Below are 23,524 nucleotides of genomic sequence, written 5' to 3'. Positions count from 1 at the left end.
TTGAAAGATGTAGTGTATGAGATGTAGAATATGAGAATATAATCCAGTTGTAATCGTGCGAGCTAAAATGTCTTAATAAAACGAAATAAATGGATATAGGTATTTATGAATAATACACATATACATAATAATTCATAACTCATAAATACATGTATGAGTTTAATTCGATATATTCGATTAAATATTACACATTAATAATAAAAAATGCCTTTGCATTTTTGTTAGCTCCAATGCTTAAAAGGTTAATAAATCTTGCACGTTGTTGTTTTATAAGTTTTAGAACCTGGTGTCTTGGCACTTTTTAACAGCAGTTTCGCTCGTTATATTCTTTTCAAACTATCCGAAGTCTTGGAACACCATTGTACACTTAAGTGTTTATAATGACCGCGGTTAAGATTGTTCGAGCTTTTTTCAGACTTGCTTGGTGTCTCGCTCTCAAGGCGCGGTTGGCAGGAGGTTAATTTCGCGTGGCAAAGTGGCAGGACAGGTTGTAGATTACATCGTTCGTGTCGCCGGAGCACCGATTGCGTAGAGGGTGCGAGTGTTCTTAGTGTTTAAAAAAGAAAAGGGGCGAGTTGCGCAAAGAGAATAAACGGTGGTAAACGAAATCGCAGGGAACCAGACGTTGTTTGTTGGAAATTCTAGCACCTTCTCCAGATTCAACTTCGCAACGTTGTACGAGCTTGCAACTGTTCTCTCCCTCTCTATTCGTATTTGCGAGTCGGTCCCCTCGAAAGTGCATAAGGTGAACCGTTCCATTTTACACGGTCTACGTATTTTCATTCTTCCGTTAATCCACTTACGGAAATTGACTTGCTGTAATCTTGCCTAATCTAAAAAAGGATACTTGGTTTCAGTTTTATTACAATCCGGGTCTGTTTACAGCATAAAAATGCTGAAATTGTCCCGGGCGTTACGACTCGATTTCGAGGTCTTTCTTGAAAAGCAATTAAAACATTTCAAGTCGAGAAAATTTTAGAAGGCATTAAATGTTGTTTTTTAATAACTAATAAAATGTTTGAAAATAGAATACTTCATACTTTTGTGCGGTATCATTATTCGCTATTGCTTGTTTACTTCGCTCCGACGAGAGGATTCTTTAATGAACACTCTTGCAGCGCGGACCGTCACCCGCATAATCATGGCCATTGATCGCGGTCGACGTGCCCCAGCTACGGCAGTCTAGAAAGGATCATGTTGGATCCTTGGCATAAGGGCGCGCCATGAAAAACGACATACCTGTCACAACCCCGCTTACTTTAATCGATGGAGTTAGCGGCGTGTTACTGGTAACGCGCGTACAAAAGCGGCCTTTCCGGTATGCGACGGTGATCAAACTGCCTCGATGGAACTCCGACCGAAAAGAGAAAGACAGAGAGAGAGAGAGAGGGGGAGAGAGAGAGAGAGAGAGAGAGAGAGAGAGAGAGAGAGAGAGAGAGAGAGAGGGAAGTGAAGCAGAGTACTGAGCGGAAAGGAAACGATATAAGTGTAAAAGAACAGGTCCGGGTTGGCGGCGGATATAGGCCTTACAGCGGCCTGGAAAATAGAGCGGAAATAGAGCTGAAATAGATCTCGCCGGAAAAGTTTCATGGAGGCGGGATTTCTCCGGGAGCAGAATGCTGAATTTACACTGTCGCGTGGAGAAGGTAGAACGAAGACGTTTTCATTCGTTAGTTTTGACCCGTGGCGTTTACTCAACGTCCGCCGGGCTCCTTTGTACCCTGAAGGATCCGGAAGCATCCTTTACCCCGGACACGGATGCAGGTTCCTTTTTCTCGGGGGAGAAGGTGTGCATAGTTTTTCAACTGGTTCGATTTATTTCAACGAGAAACCGATGCACACGCGCGCAGCAAGAAAACAAACGAGGCTGTTATAATTAGATTGATTTCTCGAATGAAAAATAGAGGTGTGAAGAATAAAATAAAACCGATTTTCTAACGACCGAATGCATTTTCTCGTCTTTTTTTGACAGATCATATTCTTAATGATGCTTGAAAATCACAAACTGTACGGAATTTTTTTTGACGCATATGTTGCATAAAACGGAAACTCTAATGACCAATAAGTCATTTTCTCTGACACAATATTACTGCACCAGTTTTTTATTTCACAGAACGTCCATATTACACAGACATTATTAATAATTCTTTCTTTAACTCCGACATTAATATCAAATGTAATATTTTAGCTGCTGCCATGCATAAACGATATCCGTTGTAGAATTATCAGCATTGTCCGATCAGTGCAAGCTATAACCACTCACGCCCGAGCCATAAACCGTCGACAGTTGACAATTGCAGTGAAACGCGTCAAATATAACGCCTCGACTTTTCCGATTTTGCTCTATTGCTGTTGAACACAAACTGTCCGACAGGAAAATATTTTCTCTGTACACATTCGCACGCGCGTCTCTATGTATGTTTCGTGTATATATGTATGTGTCCATAACGCGACAAACGCGAACGATTTTTGTCGTTTCAAAGGCGCGGCGTGCAGCACGTCGCGCAAAAACATTTCTCTCCTCGGTTTGCTGGCGGGCATGTACGTGCGGAAGATCTCGGAGCTACGGAGGTTAGCGTTACAAAACGTTGAGGCTATTAAGCCATCAGCGACGGGATTTTATCCTGGTTTCTACGACCGCGACGACGACGACGACGACGACAATGACGACGACATTACCGTTCTTTCTACTACCGTTGACGTTCTGCTTAGACGACTGTAACTACTGCACTTTGGCTCTCTCGTCTCCCTGATACTGTCACAGATGATTTATGACGTCGTCTTTATTCAACACCAGAGTTACTATCAACAGGTATGCGAAAATATGATGGAATCAACTTATTGATCTTGATAATGTCATTTTTTCTGTCGTTAGATATTCGTGGAGCGATAATTTTACCGGAGTAGGCAGAAATACTTGATGAAATTAATGTTTACATAAGACGACATGTTTGTATAATGTTCCGATGAGAACCGGATAGATAAAGGCAGGAAATTAAAATTCACAAAATAGGTTTCCGGTAAATAAGTAATGCCCGCGCGTGATATCAGAATTCATATTATATTCTCGCAAATAATAAAGTGGATAATTTAATCTATCATGGAAAAATTCATATTATTTGAAATAAAATTGTAAATACAGAATACCTACATAAAGCTCGCTGCCATAGTTGCAATTTTGTTTGTTTATGTAGAGTCTACTGCTGATATATTGCTGTCTCCAGCGCTACGTGTTTGTATGCGTTGTCGACGACGTGTGCGCCATTGCGTTTCTCTCCTCTCTATTCTTTATCTTTTTCTCTGACGATATTATCTGTTATTCAAAGAAGCTCGGAAGGATTTGTGCTGCTGACGGGGAAACATTTGAATTTTTGTTCATGTATAATCTCTGACATTTCTTTTCTTCGCCCTTTTCTCTCCCTGATCTCTCTATCCATGTTTCTTCTCGCAACATGTGTTGGGTATTTATCTATAAACCATGTTAAACCAGCATTAGTTCTTCCGTTAGAGACGTTGTCCTCGCTGACGTACGTAATTATTTATTGCACGTTACCGAATTTTCTTTTAGGCAAAACGTAGGAATGCTCTAATTTCCGTTTATATTATTTATTTCGTTGCTCTTTCCAGCGAGGATATATTGGAAATTTAATGAAACTTCTGCTACATGCAGGAAATGTTTGCCGCTATTTTCCGATGTCATGAAGATTTCAGAAGAGCTACTTAAAGAGTGCAATTTTTGTATTATGTTGAATTTTCTACTACAATCCCTTGAGGAATGAAGATTTTTCTCTTCTCGATGATGAAAGAGATGCACTTCTGTTTCGCGGGGAGTTATTGTCTTGCAAGCCGATGCAAGCTGCATTTCCCATGGTGCCATTGTCCATCCGAGCGTGGATTATTACTACTGTTCCTTCAGCGAAACCTGTAATAGCTTGGAAGCAAGCTTACGAGACGCTGAGTCACGAAACGTTTGTATTGAAGATTGCTCGCGAGATCTTAATGGATGGATTTTTTGAGCGGATTTCCGAACGATATTCTCAAGAAGGAGGTTTTCGCATCGGAAGTCAGAATAGAAAGAAAATAAGATTATTCACGTTTGTTATCGATTTATGCTTTAGCTTTCGCTCGAATATAACTCCTTCTCTCTGGAGAGGACCCGGTTATGGCAGAGTTCCGCCGTCGTTTCGGTATTATCGTGAGCCGTTAACAACGACGATGCTCGTATTCCCCGCCGTTACCGTCAGACCGCCTTTATCTCGGCGACAATTACTCATTGTTCGAGGTGACCTAGCAGGATACATTCAAAGTTTCGTTCCACCGCGCCCTTCCGTCCCGCCATCTCGGCTTTTGTTCTCAACGACGACGTGTATTTTGTGCTTGGCTGGCCACGCGTTGACCAGCGCCACTTGGTACTTACAGCCTCGAAAGAACGCGCGCGCGCGAGCATATATCGATACGGCGCAAAGGTGTCATCGCATTTGTCGCATTGCGGAAACTTTCGCGGCCAATCGCGGCGTGAGCCGCGTGAGAAATTATCCTAAGATGTAGGGAACGAGTGCCGGCGCGGCAGGCCGTCGAACGGAAGTCGATCCTCGCGCGAGATCGGAAACTTGGTAACGAGCCCGCTCTCACGACCGAGCGGCATAGTTTCACTCTTGACGAGGGAATCCTTCCGCGTGTCAATTATCAATTGCGGTTTATTTGGATTCGCGTCACGAACGCGTCGAATTTTCACGAACTCATTAGGCACATTACAATATCTTTTATCTTTTCTTGTTTTAACTTTTATCTCTTTTTATTTTTACTAGCTTTACAACATATAAATCAATCAATCAATAATGGCGCAACAACCCAAGTCGGGCCTTGATCTCCCTCAGTTTCTTGAGGGTTTCGTATGTTAATTTTTGGGAATAGATCAATAGACTTACAGATTTATAATATTATTTTGTTCAGTATGCAGCCGTTCCGAAGAAAAAGAAGAAGTAGAACATTTCAGCAGCACTTGCATATTTATGCATATTTTTCTTAATGTTAGTAAGTTATGGTACCGCCGGGCGTTTCTGCAACCAAGAAAACGTCCTAGTATAATATATCTGGTCGCTTGCACTCGTGTATATGTACCATTATTTATTGTATAATTCGTTGTTGTCATGGTTAGTGTCCTCAAGTTAATGTATGACACGGTATATCGCGTCGCGAGATATTTGGCGAACAGAGTACTGGTTTCCTCAGTTTATTCGTATCCTAAGTTGGTTAAATTACTTAGCCGCATAATAGCTAGCTTTCGTGGTTCGGTGATGTTTATCTTGTTATTTATATAGTATTCTTAGTTTTTCTTTTCCGTGCGCGCTTATTGTTTCTTGCCTATATAACGAAATATTTATATGAAACTTTAGTTCAGTTTATAAAGGCGGATAATGGAATAACAATAGCCACGCACTTTGTTTAATTAATAACACATTTTGTCGTAAATTTTACTTTGTGAGTCTTTAATTAATTATTTTTTAAGCTTCTTACCTAGCACACGATCCATTTCCTTAATTAATTTATGCGCGCAACGGGCGAGAGAATTTTCCAAGCGACAAAATACCAAACACAATATTTGTTCCTTATGCTTTTGCGTATCTGAGGCCGAAATTAACATAGGTATCGCTTTGAGTTATTGCACGCAAATTGACGAAATTGATCAACGAAAATTACATAGGTACATAACGATTATAAACAACGGCGACAATAACGCGAAATAAACACTTTGTCAACAATCTTTTAGTTTACACGCAACTTCATCAAAATATCAATTTAACCAACGAGATTGAATCTGCAGGGCGCTCGTGTTACGAGGGAAATTGCGTTAACTGCCCCCGATTGTCCTCGCTATATACCGACTTTACGTAACGCGTTATCAATTACACACACCGTGCGTTTGCATAACGACACTGCTAACCGGGGCACTCGCGCGCCAACCAGCCAACTCGTTTCCTTCCACTCTCTTTCGTTCGAGCCAGTTAAATTACTTAGCCGCACAATAGCCGGGCGTCGGGTGCTTTGATGACGTTCGCCTGTGTAATCTCAATCCCGTGATGGTGGGTGCGCGTGTCCTGAGACAATGGCGCCGTCGTCTGTAAGAGTCTAGACGGTCGCGTATCTAGGTACTGTGCAGGTGTATTCAGATGCATTGCCGTTGCTGTTCGCGTGGGTGCGCGGATACAAACACACGTGCTGAAACATGTGTGCGCGCGCGATATCACGTCCGTCGTTAGGCCGCGTTTGCACGCCTAAACTACCCCTTTGTGCCTCGCAGGCGGAACAGATGGAGGCGCACGGAAAAAGATTTCGCGGGGAGAAAGCGAGCGCGCGGTATCCTTGGACCGTGTCGGAAGCTCGCGTGCGGAATGGCTCCGTTTCTTCTCGCATCTTTTCAAGCGCGACGACGCTATTGCCATGCAAGTTGCCCGTTGTATCGTCAACAATGAAAATAGACTTGTCATGCTTGCCAACTATATACTCGCGACGGCTCGATTGTCCGGGTAAAATTAATCTAACGCTGTTAACGCGAAGCGGTTTCAATTTCTCTCCCGTACATTGGCGAAAGGCAAACGTTTGGAAAGGCAATACGGCTCGATTACTTCGAGCACGTGGGACTTGGAATAATATCTTTGTATATAAATTTATTAAATGTCTATTGATATTCTCTCTACAGATACACAAAGAAGATATATATATGAGTAAGGCACGGCTAAAGGGCATTTAAGGAAATCACTGTGCTAAATCTGCCACATTGTCCCACGGAAAATCTTGTTCTCGCGTTTACCGAGTGCTCGCGATCAAATTCTCATTTGCCTGAAAATAAACGTCACTTTTCCTTCGCCGTCTCAAAGCTTCTGATATACCTGCTCTCTCCGGCACTCGGCTAGATCTACGTTTCTAATTAACGCCTGACGTTGTGGACGGCGGCTTTTAGGTGGTCGAGGCTACGTTCCGTTTTCCTCTCACGAGTTCCTCGGCAAATTACTTTTTAAGTGTCTCGCCGACATTACCGGACGCCAATGTCGCTTAATGACCGTTCGATTCGTTAGCATGTCCGTGAAACTACCAGGAAGGTCGTAAAGCGTCTGGGAGACTTTACGGTGCTCTATAAAGCGTCTGGGGGAAAACCTTAGGGAGGACATTATGCCTCCGGATGTTGAAGACTCTAAATATAGCCGAGCGATATGGCGATCCTTACTTTTTTTAGTATGAAAATATGTAAATGAAATTAAAGATGGATTTTCTCTCTCGTATAAATATCATTAATTTATTAAAAAGTGAATATGATAAATTTGAAAATTTTAGAGCGACTGTAACACGAATGTTAGCTGCAGGTTTTGCTCGATTTTAAGTATTTATCATAGAAATAATCCACTTTTATGCTTTACTCCTCTAGAGTTTAATTAATTCTGCGTGATTGCGCGTCGGAGGCAAAGACTAAGGGGGCGACCGTCTTAGCAGTCATAAGCAGACTCTGCTAATCCTCTTAAATGTGAAGGATGGCACCATTTTACCCCTTGAGACGACGTCTTCAAACGCGCTGACTCGTCGGTGATAAAAAAAAGCGCTCTTGGTCGGCCGACTGGGTCGTTGCTAGCGCATTGACTTGTCGAAACTCATTTATACCGTAAACGCAATTATCGCGCCCCTTAGTCAATATATACAACGCGAAAAAAAAATGAAAAATGGCGTCTTCAAATCGCTGTCGGTCGAGCCAGCTCGAACCGACGCGAGCCGAAGTCGCATCGGTCGTTACGAACTGTGGCTTAATCACGGATGTTGGAGTTCATTGCATCGCCGAAAGCGAAAGCAACCGCTTTTAGGGAGCGTGGGACGGCTTGATAATACCGGCGATGCATTCCAAACGATAACGCGGTGCAGTGACTTGTTGTTTAATTGTTTAAAAACACGTATGCGCGATCGCGAATGTGTCTTTCATGGTGTCTCATTGTGAAAGTCCAGACTTCTCATCGGATAGGTGTTTTTCATCGTCTGTGGTACAAGGTCGTCCGGTAGAGGAGAGACGTTGAACCGAGGCCAAGTTCATTAAATGTTACGAGACTGGTTCTGATTGATAAACATATTTGTTATTTCATGCACATAAACGTTCCTCTTATGGCTGAAAATGTATGTTGCATAAAATGGATCATTTATATCTGTTATAAAATCTAATTTATATTATTTTTTAGAAATTAGATTAACTTGATAGTGGTTCAAGAGTTCTATACGTAAAATTTAGAGGAAACATGAGAGAACTGTTATTTTCGAATAATCATTAACATTATACGTTTTTTTTGCCTAAAACAGACAAAATATTTCTTTTCGACATAAAGATAGTTTTCTCTAAAAGCTATGTTTATGTCGAATAGAATAATGCTTAATTTATTATCAATGAATACATTTTCATCTGCAATAAGAGAATAACCGATATATGCAAATTATATAAAATAAAAGTTAACCAAGACCAAATTTAATTTAATCTTAGGTCAAATTTTGAATGTAAATTGATGTTATTTAAATATCTTTTTATATAAAAAAACTGAGAGTATTCTAATTTTTTCCTAATTAAATTTGACTCATAATTAAATTAATTTTTAACAAATGACGATAGTTAAAATTTATGATTAAATAAATCATCAGATTTTATCAGATTTTTAACCAAAATTTTGTATAGACTAAAACTAATTTGTAATGAAATGGATAATTAATTTGAAAAATTTTCGTTGCTAGTTATGAAGGCCACAGTTTAAATGATATTATACCATGATTACGAATATTAAATATATCTTCAACATTTCAATTGATAGTATAAATTTCAAATATTAATGGGTATTTTTTTTTAAGTGCGTCACTGGTTTGTATTTGCGACAGGAAGCTAATTATTGGACCGAAATACAATAACCATTGACTTTTAGTGGTTTTTCACAAACAAGTTATTTTATATTTTATTGCCAACGATACATGAAGTGGAAAATTGCAATCATGATAGAACAATATTACGTATTAATAGCATATAAATTACAAAATGTTAATTTTGTGTAATTGCTATTTATAATAGCGTGTTAGTTTTGTTACTAATTGCATATACATATATATAATCTTTTCTAGAGAGAAATCGAATTATTTACGGAAAACGTAATGATTGAATTATATGTAAAAAGATATATCTGAGTAACTGAAGATTGTGATAATCTTGTAATATGTTTTTTTTTGCAATCGATAAAATCTTGTTTGTCAGGAGACTATTTTGGGATATCCTTAAATATTGATCTGATATAACAAATTGTCTATATGTCATACAATCGTTTTCATGTGAAACGTATGTCATTTAAATTATAAAGTAACTCGTCTAACTCATTTGTCACACGAAAATACAGTGTCTTGACATTTCTTAAAATTATTACACGTAGATATGCTTATTATTAACGCGGTGTTAAATATAAGTATGCATAGATACGAGCCAAATGACATATTCGTAACGGAAATATCATTTAAAATATTGAATGGTCAATAATAATTTAGTGTCTCGCTTATTTATTTAGCATACGGTTTTATAATTTTGTTTCATTTTCAACTCGTGTACATTTACACCAATTGTATAAGTGACTAAAATTATTGGCGTCAGTAAAATTATTTTTTATATTTATAACTGCAAATATTAATTAAGATATGATTTGTAACAAGAAAATATCATATTTTGAATACCGAAAATTAATGTAATTAAAAGTAGTGACGCAATATAAATATACGCGGTGATAATTGAGGATTATTATCATCAATCTATCGCGTTAGACCGGTGTCGTCTGATAACGGTGGAAAGTCAAACAGCAGGCGATACGGAGATTTGAAAGTTTCAGCTGGCGGTTTCGGCGCGGCGCCGCGCGAAAGAAGACATTCGCCGACTTTCGCCGCGTAATCCCACCGTTATTCATAGCTGCGGCGGCATTATCCGAGTTCCTAAGTAGGATTACCGGAAGGGGTGCTAAAACGCACCGCCACCCTTCCCCAGTCCGCGTGGAATCGTAGAAAAAACTCCGAGGAGAAACTTCTTAACTGCGTGATCTTGTCTGGCGGCGGTGCAAAAGTGCCTCTTTCGCTCTCGAGTCCTTCCATTCTTGTTCCTCGCCTTGCGCGTTCTTCTCGCGGAGAATAGAGATATCTGTGAAATCGTCATGGCGCATTGTAATATCCGCGGGGATCTCTCGCGTGCCATCTCTGCTGCTGGGCCATCTCATCAGCGAGGCGGAAATGAGAGGGATCGCGTGAGCGGGCGGCGTTGTCGCGCGGATGGGACGGCAATGCGACAAGCGCGACTGCAATCTCGCTGGCGAAGAGATCAGAAGAATTAGCTTGCTTCGTGCTGCAACGCGAATGGAGACGTCGTCGAGTAACTTCGCCGCAAGTAAATGTGAGCGAACCGTCGGGATCGGGATGAGGGGCTGCGGTCGTACATATGTACGCACACACATGTGCTCTTGTCATCTTATCGTCTCGCATTCGTTCTCCGCAATTGTACTTCTCTAAGTTTTATATATCATAACCGTGTGCTCTTTACGCGATCGCACGATCACGCGCGATTCCGTAAAAGCGTAAAACGTACATCGGCCGCTATAACCAGCCGCGGAGCAATTAAAACCATTCGACTGACGCGCGTCGGTCGTTATTTAACCACCCGCTCGCGTTACATCGCCATAAAAATATCACGTCCGGCACGGAAGAGAGTCGCGAATTGCGTGCGGCGCGGCTACGTATTGCCGCTTCGCGATATGGTCTAATCGTGGCGGATGTTCGTCAAAAGCGCCAGACGACTACGCGCGTAACGACGCGAATATTTTGCGGCCATCGCAGCATGTGAGAGACGTATGACATGGCTCCGAACTAACCTGCCGCAGACCTGACGTATTGTTTGTCACGCGTGCGGCAAGCCGTTGACGTTAACGCGTTACTATTAACGTAGGGAGTAATTAGAACAGTTTGTCGAACCGCGGTGTAACTTCGCGGTCGTATTTTACGACGGAAGTGTCGCGCGCGGATGTCGTAAATGTCGCTAACGTGGCGCGACTAATAAACATAATGCACCATTGCTGTTTGAAGTAACGTGCAAGTTGTTTATCGCGATAAAATACCGTCGTACCGTTCAGTCGAGTTGATTAATTAACGCAGCCTGTAGTTTGTAATTGATTATTAACTCATAAATCGTTATAAGTCGTTATCTCGTCGCCGATTGGGACTTTTCATGCCTGCCTGAGCTCGTCCATATTTTATGAAGTCACACGGGGAATATAGCTATGTAGAAAAAAAGTTTGCAATGTTTTGCGATGCTCATTGATAATCGAAAAAAATATTATGCCTAGAGGCACAAACGCAGAAACGTAATGCTTATTAGTCGTTTTCGTGACGATCTTCGCAGCGATATTGTGGTCGAGCAATGAATTGCGTTAACGGTAAAAGCCTGATCCTTGAACATACATCTGGTAACTCTTGTTAAACTTTTACTCATATAGTATTACAGCCACGTAATTAACAACGGTGCGAGCTTAATGACAGAGTAATTTGGAAAACGATTAATTTATATCACCGAGCTTCATACGGTTTTAGTCTTTTATGTCTGATATAAATCACTTTTATTATCCGAATAGCGACTGTCTTCAAATCGTTTTTATCAGCAACATATGATCCGAGTTTGAGTAAAATCTACGTGCAGTTATATAGTACAATTTATCTGTTTTTAAATGTATATAGTGAAAATCATGTGCAAATCTGTCGTCTGTTATTTACAAGACAGACAGTTTTCGATGTATACTCATTTGGAGCGAATTGCGCGTGCGACGAGGAGGGAAGCAATCTGCTCCACGCTGTATTGCTATTATAAACCTCGTTAAGCGCGTTCTCGCGTATTAAGACGCCGTCGCGAGCTCGCGCAAAGTCGTGAACGGCTGTGCAAGAAGGTCGCGATCTAGATCTTGACTTTTGCTAAACCAGTTTGCGAGGCCACGGAGCCGCTCGCTGCAAACACGCTCGAGGCTACTGACCCTTCGTGCTCGCAAACGCGCCACGAGACCTCGCGGTACGCGCGCTGCACTTACAAGAGATGGTGGAGTCTCGACTTTCCGACCAACAGGAACCATCTTTTTCCCCTGGATTCTTTCTTTTATTAAAAAGGAGAAGAAAAAAGCCCGGAAGAAAAGGAGCACGCGGTGAGAAACCGCATACGATATTGCAAAAGACTTTAACATACAAATATCAAATATTAAATCTCGTCATATAAATACGTGGCATTACAGATTTAAATTCGATCAGTTAATTTTCACAATTGATAGCACACGTTGAAATAGAAATGTGTATATTTTCATGTTTCTTATACTCATTATACAGATAAATCTCTCGAATTGGATAATGTCCTTCGGATCTCTTTCGCGTTTGTTACTTCGTTATTTATGATTGATGCGACTGAGGTAAAAGACTGTTTACCACGCGCTTGCGAATTTGACTTCATCATCAAGCGTTGTAAATGGGAAGCTTCACGTGGGGACATGTCGCTAGATTAAGTAATGCGTGTCTCGTTGCTGCACGGCTGGTATTGACTGAATTGACAGTCTTCCGCTTGCATGCGTGCGCGGTCCGTCGGTGCGCGTCACTCGCGAGATAGAAAGCAAGAGAGAAAGAGAGGGAGGCTCGGAAAATGAGTGTGTTACAATGGCGTCGATAACGGAGATGTCATCTGTCCGAACAAACTGACGTTAGTTGACCCTAGAAAAATTTCAAGTACGCAACGCACGATCCGTTACTTTGGACGGACGTCCTCATTGATTGAAATAGATGGATTGTCATACACACGTATACGCTGGCAACCAACTAATTCATTGATGATACGTCTGCATTAAATACGCCGATTCTGTACACATCCTACGATCGATATTACATGTATAGCATTATGCGTGTGTATTAAAATTAATTTAACATTTAATATTCATGTAACGTTGATAATGTGGCCCGATATTACCGATATAATTATCGGAATTTTATCCGGTTGAAGTACGCTGTACTTTTCATCTAGGATTCTCGACGGAATCATAAACTCTTCTTTTTTAATTTTTGTTCGATATTTGAAAACCGACCATTATAAAGATTCAGATCAATTCAGACTTACGAATATGTCTATTATGGGGGACTGAGTAATCTCGATACGCTATAGATCCGGATGAGCAGCTACGATGTTGCTGGTTGTTACGACCCAAGCGTGCCTCGACGTTGTGGCAATCGACGGAACTTGTTTCTGTCCTGCACCCGCGCTCACCAAACCTCAGGCTCTCAGGCCGATGACTATTAAATCCTTTTTTAAAACGCCAGGGTCCTGCAAGTCGTGGGATTGGCTGCTCCCACGGAGAGAGAACGGTACGCGATTATAGAAGGCATTTTGACATTGTGTGTTTCTCATCCTTGTATCTTGACAGGAGAGTTGTTATTACCTCTCGCATCAGGATGAGGGTCGTGCGGCTAGGTCGACCTTTCTTGCTCTTTTTCTTCTTCTTCTTTTCCTCCCTCTTCTCCTCCTCTTTCCTCTTTTTCGTTCCTACCGCTCTATTATCTGCCGAAAGCGGCATACGTTAGACGTAAAAGTTTTATTCTCAATCTCACGATCTTCTCGCAGTCGTATGGATGTTGAAGAACGGATGAGACGACGAGGAGGTGAAGAGAATATGGACGAACGGGCGGCGGAAGAGTATGCGGGAATCGAGCACGGAACTCTGTGCGCAAACACGACGATTGTATTACATCGAACGTTCCATTTCAACGAGCCATCGGGCATGCATACAAAATCCTTTTAACTTTATACAGCGCACGTTCTTTTTCGATCGCGACGATCGTTTCCACAAAGTTTTACCGAGGTCAGGTGATTTTCCAGAATAATTGCTGATAAAATCGATTAAGTTTTGATGATAATTTAAAGGTAAAAGAATGGATAACATTACGCGGCTTGAGAGTTATTCTTTAATAATGTATAATATTAATTCCGCAATAATTTGCGCGTGCAAGTAGTGTTTGGAATAATCTATGTAATCATTAATTTGCGAATAAATTGAATTTTATGGTGAAGGCAATTTCATCACGTCAGTGCAGTCATATCATTGGTTAATCGACATTTCCGGCGGTCGATTTACATACGAGGAACCCAGAATTCATTACAGTAGCATATTCAAATAGGAACGTAGTTAACATACTCTACCTCATAAAATATTAAGTTCGCATGATTAATATTCCTAGTTTGTTACTGTTATAATTATATGCTATTACATTTTAAGCTCTGAATCATTTATTACAGTACATATAATAACGGCTGCCATTCATCTTTAAATTTTTATTAACTTTGTTTTATATATATATATATATATATATATATATATAAGCTTTACTTTTTTTTAGGAATATGTTATATTATAAAAATATAATAACAATATTATTACATTAATTGTGTAATATTTTTATACAATTTATTATAACAATTATTTACATTATTATTGAAGACGAAGATTGAGGACGACGATCAAAAAGCATAGATTTATATATTTACGTACATGGAAAAGAATACGAATGTTTAATTAAAATGTATCGCAAGCTGTTCAGTCACGTCGGGCGACATTTGGCGCCAGATTGTATATGCAAGAATTTGTTAACTCGGCTCGGTTGGCAAGAATTCGTTAATTGGAAATGTCCCAGCTTGCTAATAGAATTAGATCGGGGGGCTCCGTTCCTTTCGGTGGAACAAAGTCCTCCCTTATTACGGTGCGGCATCTGGCGTCGTCGTTTATTGTGTTTTTGTTCGGCGATATTGCCACTGATAGGAATTTAAATGCCAGAGCGTCAGATTTCGTGCAGAATGATTAAACAAATACGCATCTATTTTTACCATTATATCTGTTTTTTGTACGGGTTACACTGCCAGATAAATTAGTTTCGTAACTCTCAGTTTGCTCTATCCAAAGGTTAAAACTTGAAAAATTAAAGGAAACCAAATGATAAATGAATGTATTATAAATTTGAACTATAAATTAAAACAAAATTAATTTATAAGATAATTTCGAGCCATTACATTCGTAATAAATAGATATCGTATCATAGTAATGTAGAATGATATTTTCGTTTTCTCGATTACAGGTTGGAGTAAATTGACATTCTTCTACGGAGATGCATTTATCTCCGCGTACCTAATCGCGAGGTAAGCAATGATCTTCAAACGTATATACGTTAAATAAATCACATAATTACCACATAGGTATACCAAACGTCTAGTCGGTCGTTTATAAATAGCATAATTATCTGTATAAGGGCGATCGATACTAATTGATATTTTCGCGAAATATGTCACCGTGCTTTAATGAGTAATCGGTCGGACGAACCGATGCACCGTCGGTGTTATTAGAACGGAATGCGACATATCGATCCCTGAATGTACGCTCGAATCCGTGCATTTCCGTTCGGTCTGCGAATTCTCGTGGCGTGCCTTCGACATGTGGAGCGTGAAGATGCCAGCGGCATCACGCAAATACGCGGTCTGTAGTGATCGAAATTAGCTGACCACTATGTTTAGAGCGGCTAAACGTCTTATGAGACATTTAGTTGTACGTAATTTTCATTTTACGTATCATCTATGTACCTATGTCATAATTTTGATATGATACTACATCAGAAATAAGAAGAAGATAAAATGCTTTGCGTGATCCATTTACAGTAGTATCGCAATAAATCTATTTGCAATTTTATCATAAGGTGGATGAAATTTTAATTAGAAATTTAAACTCTATAAAAAATCATTATTCGTGCTAGTTTATTTTCAGTTAATATACATTGTCGGGATAACTTTTATGTTCGAAAATAAATATAGGTATGTATAAGCTAATAGTTTTACAATAATAAACCAATACCGGTGCAGTTATTCAAAACATGGAAATATCAGTGAACAACAAATATTGATAAACTAATAGAATTACCATATAATTGGAATAATCAAATATAGTAGATGTTTCGATAAATATTGAATACTTTTTTATCAAGATCTTGCATAGTTTAAATAAAGTATTAATTTACAGCCAAACATATTACAGTTTAATGAGACTAAGAATAGAAAAATTTGATCCTCTTTTTTTTGTATAAATTTTTTGTTTTGTACATAATACATTGTATAAACCTTTTTAACTACAGGTAAGACCCGTTTTACGACAGGGGTTCCAGCAAAACAGGGTCGTAAAATGAAAAGTCGTAAAACAAGACCAATTTATAATATGTAATTAAATAAGATAGGTTTCAAAATTAACAAAATTTTTTCAAATACAATGTATTAATACTGCTGTTTTTTTTATATAAATAATAAATTATTTTAGACATTTAAACTTTCTTCTATTTTTTTCCATTTTTAGGTAAATTTGAAAAGCTCGCTAATGTGAAAAGTCGTAAAATGGACCATCGTAAAACGGGATCTACCTGTATTCTAAAATATAGTGAAGGATTGATTTTTTTGCGCCTGGAGAATGCATTTATACAATTATATATTAGCACAAATGGTTACGAAATGTAAAGTTCTTTTTTTAATTAATGAGAATCTCAATATCTTACTTTAGTGACATTTACATTATGAGATATTTTTTGTCGAACGCATTTTATATCGATGTTCGTGTTTGTTTTTCGAATTCCATATTTAGTTAAACGAATACTATATGCACGAGTACTTTATGCATTATATTGAATTTTGAGTCAAGATACCTGCATTATTAGAATAGATTTTGAATATTTTCTATCGTTTTATATAGTAACTTTTGAGGTATTGAGACTAACGTCCTTCAATTGACATACTTTAATTAGTTCAAAATGATTATAACTACTGTAACTCTTGTTGCAATATTTAGTTCAGTTTTCGGAATAATCTGATTTGCCGTAATTTTGTTATTACTGTGAACAATGTGCTAAGTATACTTTTATCTATTTATTTATTAACTTTGCGAAAAATGTTCACTTGAATTCACCAGCAAATTCATATATCAAACAAATGGCTCTTTTTCCGATAAACAGTAAATACCTACAAATCAATCTTTTACGGTGTTGAAATATTCTATGCATGCAAGATAAAACAGTTTTCAATTACGCGAATGTGTCAGTATTTGATTAATTTTTATCGCTATTTCTGTATTATACGAGATGGTATAATTCATTCTTATGATAGTTGTAACTCAATTTTACGAAAACTGCATTATTATGTCGCTTAAATTTTTAGACTTATCTATACTTACGCACGCATTTGCAAAAATTAAACTAAAAAACGACGTTCGTACTGAAACTGACAAGCTTGTGCACACACGAAGGTGTTACATTTAACTCTAAAATGCATACACATTTCAGTGGTTTTCGGAAGAAGTTGTTTTAGTTAAATGTTTTTTTCGCACTATGTTTATTCGTGCTTGTATTGTATGATACTATGTTCACATACGAGTTCGCGATTTAACTTCAGAGTATTCTATACTATTGGCAACTTTGTAGTGGGCCAATAGTAATGAAGCACATAATCAATGTAAATGGAAACCACATCAAAGCAACAACATAAAGTTTCTAATTTGTATAAACGAGAAAATAACGATGTGTAGAGAAGAGAAAATAAAAAGAAGGATGGAAGCATATTTGTCATAGTAATGAGCGTGCGCTGAAAGAGAGAAATTTTTTCTGATTTTTATGAGAGCAATTTCAATTTTATTTGCAAATTTTTTCGGCGGCAAATAACCGTCATTAAAAGTGCTCTTGCGCAAAATGCAAATTGTGACGAAAGCACTGACGCATTTATTTATAATGCGTTCTTTTAATACATGTTGCAATAAAAGGCGCCATTTGGATTCGCCATTTAAAATGTCGTACCGCGAAACAAGCGATATAAATTTCTCCACGGTGAAAATTCTCGAAAATAATAACGCAACGCGTATGCAAGGGCGGGGTGAAGCCGACGGAAGTGCAAACGATACGAGCACGAATCGTTTTCGTCGAAAGATGAGCGGAATTTTCGATTGGAGTCAACGGATTTGGTAATTGTCGCGGATTGCTGCGCGCGGGAATCAGAAACAGATGCAAAGTAGGCAATTAACGGCGGGGAGATCGCTCGGGGAAAATTGCGCCCACGCGTGATTGACTCTCGAACGGTAAACGATCTCTGCCTCGGTCCTTCTTGCCGCACGCGCGTTGCGCATTCAGGTAAATTGCATTTCGATCGACCCAGTTTTTATTTCAATTTGTCGTGAATTTATGTGCGAATTATCGGAGAAAGAACGCGGTGGAATCGAGACAGAGAGAGAGAGGTGGTGGCTCGTAAGGAACGAAAAAAGAGAGAGAGAGAGAGAGAGAGAGAGAGAGAGAGAGAGAGAGAGAGAGAGAGAGAGACAAAGCGAGACAAAGCGAGACAAAGGGAGACAAAGCGAGACAAAGGGAGAATCGAAAGAGGTGCGGGAAGGTGGCGCGATTTACTCCCGTCGTTTCTCGGCACTCTCTCGCTAACTACGAATCAATTTGCATTTCATCCAATAAATCGCGCCTCTCGTCGTGCCTTTCCCGACATACACGGCTACGTGTTTTCCCGGGAATTCTTCATCTCCTTAGTTTACGATGGGGAACGTCGAGCAAACTCGGATATGACTTCGGTTTTCCCTCTGATAACGAGCATTCTTCTCTTGTTATTTTTCTTTTCTCTCTTTCTTCTCCGAGATTTTGAAATGATGAAATTACTTTTTATAGGTAACTATAAGAAGGGCTCGTCAACATGCTCGTTTATGATAAGAAACACGAGATTTCTTGACACACACACACACACACACACACACACGTACATACAAGAGTATATACATATATTTTATTTATCAGATTCGATAGGTTGTTAGATACCACGTGTATCAACGAAGCCTCGGCTCGTGATAAGGAGCACGACATGTTTACACGCAAGAAGGGGTGCGTGCTTTAATTGTTATCAACTGGAACAGATAGGCGCTAAATCAAATTCATGCCGAAGCAATTATTTTCGCGAGAAACTTAAAAATAAAATTAAAGTAATTCTCGGATGAGGATGTAAATAAATAAGAAAATCTTATAAAATTGAGACAAATAGATATTATGAGCATAATACCGTGTAAGAATATATATATATAAGCTTGACTGGAACTTATCTGTTAAATATAAGCGCAGTTATACGATTAAATATCGGATGGGTATATTGAGGTTCAATAAGCACAGTTATATACGGGACACATTATTAGGGACGATATATGAACGCTGTTATAAATATCGCGATATTTCGATCTCCGTATCATATTCTCTCGAATACGGGAGCCTCTTAAACGGTGTACAAATAGTCGGCGCTCATTCTTCGCGTGACATGAGCATGCTAATACTTCACCGACTTTCCAAGCGACCGACCCCCTGCTCGCTCAACTATATTGCAATCGTAACCCTTTTCCTCCGCGCGTGCGACACGGAAGAAGATCCACGCCGATAAAAACCGCCGTTGTGTCGACCGCTGCAACAAATGCATCTACCGGTCGATTCGGCCCTCGTGAATTTTGTAGCCTACGTTTATAGTGTAACGACGTTACGTCACGGGCCCATTTAAAGATAAATTAAGTTACGCATCCAAAAGTTGCGTGCTGAAAAAAGTGTTGTACAAAAATAATTTTTTTCCTGAAATAATAGATAAATCGACCGTGGTACAATTTAACGAGAGGTAGGTTAGATACTTTCTCTTATGCGAGATATAACATTAGATTCCGAAATCAGTGCGTGAAAGCCTTCTTAAGTAATAGTTACATTGAAACAACACGGTAACATTACTCGGCCCGCGATGCGGAATAACACGCGAGGCGAAATGCGCATTAATATTTCTGGCAAATATTTTTACCGGGTAGATCTCGCGTGGATTAAAATTACCGAGCTGCCCAGAAATTTGTCATAAATTCGCCGTTGAAAGCGTATAAAACGGCCAAGGAAATAGCGGAGGGCAAAAAGTATCGCGCCAAACGGTCACGTCCTGTGCTTACTCTCGCAAAACCCGCGAGCGTTTTCACGAGCGAGAAGGGCGGAGATAGCCGCGGTCATCGTACACGCACCGGGAATATTTCGTCGACATGCAAGCCACAATCTAGATTACGGGGCGGGTAGTGCGCCTGGGAAAATGCTGGACGTTGAAATAGGCAATTTTTCTCTTCCATCACGGCGTCGCGGCCACGCGTCGAACATTTGCAAACATGTCGATTCGCCATTCCGCGCGAGCATCTCTTTTTCCCCTTCTCTCTCTCTCTTTCTCTCTCCCCGTTCGGCTTCTCTCTGCCCTCTTTCAACATGGCGATATATGAATTTTCGCATGCGTCGAATTGAAAATTGTTTCTGCCTCCAGCGCATCTCCTACGCGAACTGGGAAATGTTTTTTACCCACTCTGACACAAAAACGACCGTTTTCTCTGATCCATATATATTACATATATATACGCTCGTGCCGGCACGCACGCATGTATCATCGTGCCCGTGCTCTCTCTGTCTTTCTCTGTCTCTTTGTCCTTTTTTTTATTTTTACTCTTCATCGTCGTAAATCCGAAGAGTACATTTTATATCTCGCGACGCGTCTACTCCAAGCGGATTTTTTTCGGGCAAATAGACGGGCTGAAAAAACGCGCGGATATATACGCGCCGTGTGTCTACCGTGCGTGATTCTCGAGCTTATTGCGAAACTTCGCGTTTGGTTCGGCTCGCGGCTCGCGGCTTGTATGCACCGCGTGCGTGCGCGCGAAGATAACGGGATACGAATCATTACGACGCTGGTGGAATCGTGGTTTCTGTTCTCTCCTCTATCTCTTTCTCTCTCTCTCTCTCTCTCTCTCTCTCTCTCTCTCTCTCTCTCTCTCTCTTTCTCTCTCTCTCTCTTCCGTCTCTTTTCTGTTTTCTTCAGTAACGCGATTTTCTTTTCGCTCTTCCGATAACATCTCCGACTATAAATTCAATCACGTTTTCGCGGTTTTTTAACAGAACGTATTTAGGCTAATGGAATATTTGCCAAAGTTGTGAAGTCTTGTAAAGTTGTTCCTTCTTCTGCAAGAAATATTAAGGATTATCGAACTCTTGATTGCCAATACAAATTAAGGCAAAAGAACTTTCTTTAATCAGTTTGCTTGGAATTAATTTCTAAGTTTTTCATATGCTCTCTTTTCTACTTAATATAAAAAAATTATGCCACATATGATAAAATAGCGACAGAGAGGTGAAGATGGGTAGAGTAAATTTTTGTCGATATATAAGTTTTATTTCACCCAAGGGGGCGTCCGCGACTCTCATTCTTTTATTCATAGGAAGCACAATTGGTTCTTTTTTCTCATCCAGTCCTACACTACCTTGACTTCTAATTTTAGCATAACAACGGATGGTGATGTCACTATAGAGAATTTCTACTGCTTCTTAACAATACTGGCTTTCGAGGGACGATTGCACCCTTGTCGCGGGACACCAATTTTTCTGAGAGAAACGTTTTACAGTTTTACTTTTTCGTGGATACTTTACGAGATATGTGAAATTTGAATAATGCATATTTTGAAAAGCTTAAACGCATCAATTTTGCATATTATAACTATATAGGTTTAAAAATTGCTTAGAAAATGTGGTATTTGTTATATTTTTATTAATTTTTAATTACATATATAAGCAACAATCTCGCAATTCTTCCGATTAGATCGTAATATTCAATTAAGTTGAATAAACGAATAATATTTTTTATTTCGGCAAAAAATCTTATGTTAATATTGTACAATTAATTTTTCAGAATGTCGCTATTGTTGAAAATATTTTATATTTCTGAATGCAATATTACATTAGATCCATAAATATATTTATTAGCTTTTTTATTGGAATTTATTAACCATTAGTTATTAGACGTAGTTATTAGAGAATCACTATCATAATTTATCATCTATGATTTCTCATATTTTTGTTAAATTTTTAGTATATCCTGTTTTCTATATATATATTGTACATCGCGTTTCTCTCTACTTCGAAGAGCATTTTCCACTGCGCGCGTTCTTATCTTATATTCCACTTCAGTTGTTTTGAATTCTTGCAGCGTCTTTGCTTTACAAGTAGCTTTTCCGCTACTTGAAATACTAATAAAACGCTGAGTGTGGTTAATAAAATTATTATTATTAAAATGATTATGTGAATATTTGTCAAGATGCTCACTTAATAATATCAAACAGTACAAATGTTATCTTTTGTACATTTCTTTAAAACGCTTCACGGTTTTTTTTTATTAAGCTCATTTATCATTAGCACAATTTCTTCAATAAAAAAAGTTATGTAAATTATTATCACATTTGTTATGTAAATCTAACAAAAAACAAATATGTGTTAGAATGAAAAGCGATTTTTAGTTTAGTCTATTCTATCATTTCGTGAGCAATCTTTTTTTATCACGTCGCGAAGAAGGGGCGTATATGTCTAAGAGCTTTATTAATCGATCCGCACTTATAGCAAATAAATTTATCGGACAAGCGTCGCGTCGGATCAGCGCGACGATCGATGTTATTTACGGGAAACGCAATCGTGTCGAAACGACGCAAACGCGACGATGTAACGGCGTTGTTATGTTAGGCGTTTATCCCGAGAACAATGAAGTTTACGCGATGCCGAGTGCCGTTATCTTATAACGACGCGGAGGATTAAGTTTCAAGCATCAACGGAGCTTGCATCCTGGCGGCTGATTATGGTATTATGGTGCTTCGAAGCATATTCGTGTTGGAAGGCTCGTTGTATTCACCGGTCCAGCTTCGGAAAATTCTATTCATGCTTATTGGTAGTTTCTGCCGCGACACTTGCAATAACAATATTTCTGTACGAGCTCATGCAAATAATTATATTAATTCTTTTATTTGTTGTCCTCGTGTTGCCGCAATTAATACTCAATGCCGCAGGAAGTAATCAGGCTATAATTATTTATAATTGTCGAGGTACGGAATATGGAATAAAGAAATCTGAACTTAAACGTCATATTTAGATTTAAATTTAAAAGAATATATTTCATATAGGGCGTATGTATGTAAAGGTATAAAGGATTATAAAAGCATTTGATTTTTATACAATTCGAAGGACGTTTAAATAATAGTGAATTTAAAAAAATGCAACCTATCTCTCTCTTTCTCCATATTCTTTCAATTTTACAATTTGGATCTTGTCCGATAGATAACATATTCGAATATACGACTCAGCTCACGTAAGTTTCTCACCCACAACATCGTCGCCGCGCTTTTCTAGTACTAGAGAGATCTCGTCGCGATTATTAAATAAGGCGCGGCGAAAGTGGCGGTGACGCGGATGGTTAGCGCGGCTATAGCGACGGCCGAGGGCAGGAAATCATGCATAATTCAACGGCGAGAACTTGGTCCACGGTGGCATGATGCTCCTGGAGCCGAGAGTATCGCTGCTGCATCTTGGGCGCAAG

At 39.2% G+C, this 23,524-nt stretch overlaps 1 protein-coding gene across 4 annotated transcripts in view; it reads left to right on the top strand.

Annotated features, from left to right (window-relative positions):
• The window catches only part of Pgant9 (polypeptide N-acetylgalactosaminyltransferase 9), a 193,850-nt gene that overhangs the window by 81,889 nt on the left and 88,437 nt on the right, over positions 1 to 23,524 (top strand). For 3 of the 4 annotated variants that reach the window (XM_077400776.1, XM_077400773.1, XM_077400775.1), the window contains one exon: positions 15,184 to 15,244. The exons of the other annotated variant lie outside the window; for it this stretch is intronic. The gene's annotated coding sequence lies outside the window, so the exon portion shown is untranslated. The remainder of the gene's footprint in view (positions 1 to 15,183; positions 15,245 to 23,524) is intronic. 4 annotated transcript variants of the gene reach the window in all.

This window comes from Temnothorax americanus, unplaced genomic scaffold (genome assembly GCF_048541705.1).
Source record: "Temnothorax americanus isolate GAGA-0224 unplaced genomic scaffold, ASM4854170v1 Scaffold14, whole genome shotgun sequence".
Lineage (NCBI taxonomy): Eukaryota > Metazoa > Arthropoda > Insecta > Hymenoptera > Formicidae > Temnothorax > Temnothorax americanus.
This window is presented reverse-complemented; position numbering and strand designations above follow the sequence as displayed.